This window comes from Convolutriloba macropyga, unplaced genomic scaffold (assembly GCF_964194025.1).
Source record: "Convolutriloba macropyga unplaced genomic scaffold, txConMacr16.3 SCAFFOLD_341, whole genome shotgun sequence".
Lineage (NCBI taxonomy): Eukaryota > Metazoa > Xenacoelomorpha > Acoela > Convolutidae > Convolutriloba > Convolutriloba macropyga.
Genome location: NW_027451462.1, coordinates 145,365 through 152,500, shown reverse-complemented (window position 1 = coordinate 152,500; position 7,136 = coordinate 145,365). Strand labels below are relative to the sequence as shown.

The 7,136-nt window shown below is 46.0% G+C and overlaps 2 pseudogenes; both read right to left on the bottom strand.

The window, feature by feature from the left end:
- LOC142356709 (large subunit ribosomal RNA) overlaps positions 1 to 4,944 on the bottom strand; it is a 7,302-nt pseudogene extending 2,358 nt beyond the window's left edge.
- Positions 4,945 to 6,627: 1,683 nt separating this feature from the next.
- Positions 6,628 to 6,779, bottom strand: LOC142356714 (5.8S ribosomal RNA; annotated as a pseudogene).
- Positions 6,780 to 7,136: the final 357 nt, after the last annotated feature.

Genomic DNA, 7,136 nt, shown 5'->3' with positions numbered 1-7,136 from the left:
CCATCTTAGGAACTGCCTCACCGTCCTCCTGATGACCCTGTCAATGCCTCCCAGGACCTGCTTCGTTGTCTTTGCAAGGACTAGCTGATGGTACACACTGGGTATGCAGTAGGTCTTGAGTATCCAGATTCGTTGCTGTGGTTTCAGGGGGGCTCTTCTCAGGTCATCTAGCTTCTTCTCCAGCTTCTTGATGGTGTTTGTCCTCGTACCATATGCCCCTGTCTCAATGCCCAGGTACTTGTAGAAGGACTCTGCTGTCATCACGGGGAGACCTCCTGCCCTGCTGCTGAACACTGTGTTAGGGTTTATCACTATCTGTCGGTCCCTTGGCACTGTGTCCACATCTAGGGTTGCACACTTCTTGGCATTGAGAGAGAGACCACATCTTTCCAGCCCTGTCTCCAGTCTGTTGATAGAGTCCTGAAGCCCTGTCTGCGTCTGAGCTAGCAACACAACGTCATCGGCAAAGGCGAGGTGATTCAGCTTTTCTGAGCCCATCTGGATTCCAGTCGTTTGGGGTAGAGTCTTCAGCACCCTGTTCATCACAAGGTTGAATAGGATTGGGGAGATGGGATCCCCCTGTCTGACCCCCTTGGATGGCTTCACCAAGCGTCTTGCTCCGTCGATCTCCAGAGTTGTGCCCTGTCTCTTGTAGCCCTTCATGATGTATCTGAGGATCTTGGGGTCTATGCCTGCTTCTAGTGCTGCTTCTGCCAGGGCCTTGTGGGTCACACTGTCAAAGGCCTTCTTCACATCTATGAAGGCCAGTTTGAGTCCCCGTCTCTGTGTCTTTGCCTCACTGATAATGCCCTGCAGCAGAAGAGAGTTGGTTGCCGTCCCATCTACCCTCTTGAAGCCCTTCTGTCTGATATTGTCGTCTAGGTCCTCAAGTCGTGCAGCTAAGCACTTGTGGAACACCCTGGCCAGTACACTTGCCACTGTGATGGGTCTGAAGTCCATTGGTTCCTGAGACCCTGCCACTTTGGGGATGAACACTGTTCTTCCACTAAGGAGCCACTCGGGTAGATGTTCAGCCAGCAGCCAGAGATTGAAGTGGGAGACCAACTTCTTGAAGGGGATGCAAGTCACCGTCTTCCTGCTCACCCTGTCTGGTCCAGGAGCTGTCTGTCCCATGGTCTGCACACACTTGGCCACTTCTTCGATGGTGATTGGAGTGACCCAACCCTGACCGCTGATTGTGCTTAGGTCTATTGTCTCTGCTTCCGTCTCAAGGAGCTGCTGCCAAGCATCAAGAAACCCTGTCTTGTCGGTGATGGGGTTGTGCTCACCAAACTTCTCCCATGACCCATCCATCACTGATGCCGCTGCCTTAGCCCTGTCACGTCTGTAAAGAGCCTGCAGTCTTGCATACTGGTGCCGTCTCATGCCCTTCTTGGATCGTCTAGGATGTTTGTGAGCCCTCTGTCCCCCATTCTTCCCTGGTTCTTGTGCAAGGGTTTGTAGCCACATCTGTCCCTCTCTCTCGACGTACTGGGTGAGATCGTCGTCCGTCATTCTGTGCCATTCACCCGGAGGAGGAAGAGCCAGCATCTCAAGGTCGATGCCCGTCTCAAGACAGTGTCTTGGTCTGTCTTCCTGCACAGTGTTTTCCTCCCTGTCATGTTCCTGCATCATTGCCACAAACTGTTGGTTCTTTCTCAAGCCCTTGAATGCCTCAGCGGATCGATGGGGGAACAGTCTTGCCAGTTGCTCATTCTCTTGCTTCTGGGATGCGGGATCAAGGCCCCTCATCGCGTCTCTGACCAGAGCCATTTCCTCAAGAGTCCACCTTGCATTAGATCTGCCTGTCTTCTGGGCCTGCATCTGGTGGTATGTATCTGGGTGCCTGCTTTTGGTGTGAAGTGAGAGACCAGTCTGTCCTTTGAAGGGTCCAGCACCACAGATTGAGCAGCACCAGTTGGGGGCTGTTGCTTGGCCACTCACGGGTTCCTGGGTGGGAGCCCTGCCCGCATGTGCTCCCTGTGATGCTTTCGTCTGTGATGCCCCTGACTTGTGACTTCTGGTCTTGTGCTGCTTCAGGCCGAGCTCACTCCTGAACGGACCCTGTCCGCAGATGTCGCAGGTCCACTTGGAGGCCACGTCTCCACAACTACTGGTGCTCACACTGTCTTGTCTGGCTGAGGCCAGATCTTTCTCATTGATTGTCTTCATCGTTGGGACTACTGTACCGAGGTACAGACTTTGGTTTTACCCAAAGTGGTTGGCGAACTTTTAAGGTGGTCAGCACACTTCACCGGACAGCCTTTGTTCTGGTATGACTCCGAAACCGTGGTTTTTAGTGGTTCGCCTTCCACGGACAGTCTTTGTTTTGGTGTGACTCCGAAACCGTGGTTTTAGTGGTTTGCCTTCCACGGACAGTCTTTGTTTTGGTATGACTCCGAAACCGTGGTTTGTTGAGTGGTTTTCCTTCCACTGGGCAAGTTTTTAAGGTTTGTCCATTCCGGGGACTATTGATGGTGTGCTTAGCTCAGCCACGAATGGCAGTTTCCAGCGAGACCTCGTGGAGGTTGCACACAGTCAACTAATCATCACAGTCCGGTTAAGAGAGTCATAGTTACTCCCGCCAAGAGTTAAGAGAGTCATAGTTACTCCCGCCGTTTACCCGCGCTTATTTGAATTTCTTCACTTTGACATTCAGAGCACTGGGCAGAAATCACATTGCGTCAACACCGTTTCACCAGCCATCGCAATGCTTTGTTTTAATTAAACAGTCGGATTCCCCTTGTCCGAACCAGTTCAGAGTTCGAGTGTTTTTTGTGCAACAGAATAGACCTAAAGCATATCAGCTAGCAGTCAAACCAAACGCCAACAACCCGAAGGCCATCGCACGCTTTAGCAGACCGAAGCGTCAAACTAAAGGCTTGTTACACCCACTCCTCAGAGCCAATCCTTCTTCCGAAGGTACGGATCTATTTTGCCGACTTCCCTTATCTACACTGTTCCAAGACCAGAGGCTTTTCACCTTGGGGACCTGATGCGGTAATCGGTACGATTCACTCTCCTGACATCTGCTAAGCCAAACTTTTATGTGCCACCAGGAACAATTGGGACACAGCAAATGCTGCTGTGCTCTTGCACGCTTCGAGCCTTATCTCTGATTGAATCAATTCCAAGGACTCTACAACGTGTTATAAAGAAAAGATAACTCTTCCCCAAGGTCCCAATGACAAAGTTCGACCTCAATGACGTTGCCGTCTCAATGCCAGGAGAGTAAGTTCGGGAATTTTAACCCGATGCTCTTTCGAGACTCAGCAGTTTTCAAGAAACCACTATTCAAGACTTTGGCATTAGCCTGTCTTTTAGAATCGACTAACTCATGTGCAAACGCTGTTCACATGAAAGCCTTTCCCGCTTCAGTCCTCAAAGTTCTCATTTGAGTACTTGCTACTTCCACCAAGATCTGCTCCATTGATCGCTTCGCGCATACACTTGCGTGCATACTTTAGCGCAATCAATGTGTCCTCCTACACATGAATATCATTTTTGAGCTGGTGAGGCTCTTTTTCTCTAATCTAACTTGCGTTAGATATTGATATTCATGGTTGGGTATAGGCCACGAGCTCTAGTGCCATCCATTTTCAGGGCTGATTGATTCGGCAGGTGAGTTGTTACACACTCCTTAGCGGATTTCAACTTCCATGACCACCGTCCTGCTGTCAGTATCAATCAACACCTTTTGTGGTGACTCATGAGCAAGTAGTTAGGCGCCTTAACCCAACTTTTGGTTCATCCCACATCGCCGGTTCTGCTTACCAAAAGCGGCCCACAAAAAGCTTGCATTCATAGTCCAAGTGCAATTAAGTCACAAGGACATCTCACCGATTTATAGTTTGAGAATAGGTGAAGGAAAAATTTTCCCCCATTCCTCTAATCATTCGCTTTAACCGATGAAATTGCTTTGCGAAGATTTTTCAATCTTGCTCAAGCTTTTGCTATCCTGAGGGAAACTTCGGAGGAAACCAGCTACTAGATGGTTCGATTAGTCTTTCGCCCCTATGCTCAGGTCAGACGATCGATTTGCACGTCAGAACCGCTTCGGGCTTCCACCATGGTTTCCCGTGGCTTCGCCCTGCCCAAGCATAGATCACCATCTTTCGGGTCGTGTGCTACTTGCTCTGGATCAGTCATGCAATAAGAGCAAAACCGTCCGTGGTTGCGGGACACCGAATCGGCGCCCTCACCACACAAAGTAGTGCAATTCATAAAAATTACACTGTTCACTTTCATTTCGCGTGTGCGCTTTCAATGAGCGACAACACTTGCAAGCAACTCACACTCCTTGGTCCGTGTTTCAAGACGGGCTGTAGAGAGCATTGAATAGGAAGTTGAGGTCAGACAGGCAATCAAGATCAATTTATCTCATTTTGTTTAGAATCAACAAGAAGAATTCCGAGGAAAACTTCTGCTCGATTCATTAACAAGATTTGCCAAAAGACGACAACTACACTACTCGGTAGCCGAGAATATAATATCAAGGCATTGAGTATGGTAACGCTCACTCCAGTTCCCCTTCAACAGTTTCACGTACTTTTCACTCTCTCTTCAGAGTGCTTTTCAACTTTCCCTCACGGTACTTGTTTACTATCGGTCTCGCTTTATAATTAGCTTTTGGAGAGACATATCTCCAGCTTCGAGTTGCACTTTCAAACAACTCTACTCATAGGAATGAGCCATTATGACTGGTATCGAAAATGACCTTTACAGGATTTTCACCTTCTTTGATGCTACTTTCCAGTAGACATCAGGACAAATTCACCAGTCTAGCATCAAACCATACCGGACACCGAGAAATGTTGCCATTTCTCTTCCCGATGAGCTTTTCCCTGTTCATTCGCCATTACTAAGGGATTCTCAGTTGATTTCTTTTCCTCCCCTTACTGATATGCTTAAGTTAAGGGGGTTCTCTCGCCCAATTCAGGTTATGTAGTTGATTGTCTCTTAATTGGTTCACTGACCAATATGAGACAGAAACCGATTCAGCAGTTTTGTTCGCTACTACTATCAAACACAGGTCGAAGTTTCCATTCAGTCATTAATTCCAACTTTCAAATGTTGTTGTTTCAGCTTTCGCTTACTAGAAGCAACATAATACTCGCTGCAATACAGACCTCGGGAAACCCTCACCGTGAATAAGGTTCACTCACATATTTCACTACATTTTGCGTGGGATTGGAGATGAGGCTACTCGTTCTTGCTCAGTACTAGGCTGAAAATTAACGAAACTTCGTTACAAACGTTCACATGTTGATGTTTCCGCTTTCGCGTACTCGAAACAACATAATACTAGTCTTTGTAATTTAGTTTCATAATTTCAACTGTTCTCATGCAGAATTTTTGCTCATTCTTATCCCAAATTTTGACCTGGCTACTAGTTACACTCCTTGTACTTATTGCAAAATGACCACAAATTTCAACAGCTTTCACATGTTGCTGTTTCGGCTTTCGCTTACTACAGTCAACATAATACTCGTTGCAAAATAAGTGCTCGGCATCTGCAATTTTCCAAAGACGAAGTTTCGCCAGTTCAATTTTCGCTCGCCAATTATGGCTACTAATTCACACGGTACTGAGCTCAACAACATTAAATTTGTTCAGCAAGACTTTCACATGTTGATGTTTTGGCTTTCGCCTACTAGAAGCAACATAATACTCGTCTTGTTAGCTCATTCAATGAGAATAGCTTTTCCCGTTGAGAATTTTTGCCTTCAATTGGCGTTGTAGTGAGTTTGGCTACTCAGATCACCAAATACTTGTGACAATTCGAACCAGAAATGTTTTCAATTTTCACATGCTGATGTTTCGGATTCAACCTACTAGAAGCAGCATAATACTTGTATTCAACAATTTCTGTATCAAATCCCAGTTTTCTCTGGTGCATCTTTGCCAAACTATTCCAAACTGCCTGAGTCTGAATACCAATTACAGGTACTAGTAAATGCACGTTACTAAGGACTATATAGTTCTAGGTTACTGTACACAACGACGTTCACATGTTGATGTTTCAGCTGCCGCTTACTAGAAACAACATAATACTTATCGTGCATACCTTTCCATAACTTGTCCTTTTCAGATGCATTAGTTTCCCTTTGTCTTGGCTTCTACAGTCAGACTGGCTACTAGTAACAGCACAGTACTAATCACATATCGTTCTACAGTTTGCAGACAACTTTCACATGTTGATGTTTCAGCTTTCGCCTACTAGAAACAACATAATACTCGCTGTATACATTTGTAGTTCTCTATGTAACTTTCATGTGAAGAAGTTTCGCCAGTCTTTTTGACTGTCTCAAATCTGAGTCATGCTTAGGCTACTAGTTGCTTCATAGTACTTATCGCCTCGAGATCATTGAACAAAACTTGATTTTCACATGTTGCTGTTTCAGCTTCCGCTTACTAGAAACAACATAATACTAGTCTCATTAAGTTCCGTCTCTTTGCAATTTTCTTATGAAGAAAATTCGCCATCACAATGACTCCAGCAGTTCTTGATCAAGGAATGCAATCATTGATCAGAATGCTATTATTTGAATCGGTTCTGCTTTAAGTGTTCCAATTTTATTGGAAGCACCAACAATAGAACATCAATGTGTTCAATCGAGAGTTATATAACCCTGAATCGGACGCAGTCAACAGCCGAAGCCGAGACCGCCTTTTGCGTTAGAGAGGTCGGTAAACAAATCTTGCGATTCATACCGAATTAACACATATAGCTGTGCTCCTCTTCGTAAAGCGAGCCAAGTGATCCCCTGTTGAAGGATGTATTTGGACCAATCTAGTAGCATTTGGTTTCCAACAAGCTCTCCCAAGTTAGCTTACTTATTGGGCTTTTCAACCAATTCGGTTGGCTACAAGCATCATCAAAGTACTAGCCACAGTTTGATCGCAAAATTCTACGACTTTCACATGTTGATGTTTCGGCTTGCGCTTAGCCTACTATAAGCAACATAATACTAGTCATATCATAGAGCGTGATCAGCTTGTGACGTTCTCATGATGAAGTTTCACCAACAGTGTCTCACTTCGAGCTTAAATCCAGCTACTAGTAACTACACAGTACTGACTGCAACGATAACTTTTATCTATACCTTTCACATGCTGCGCTTTCGGCCAGGGCC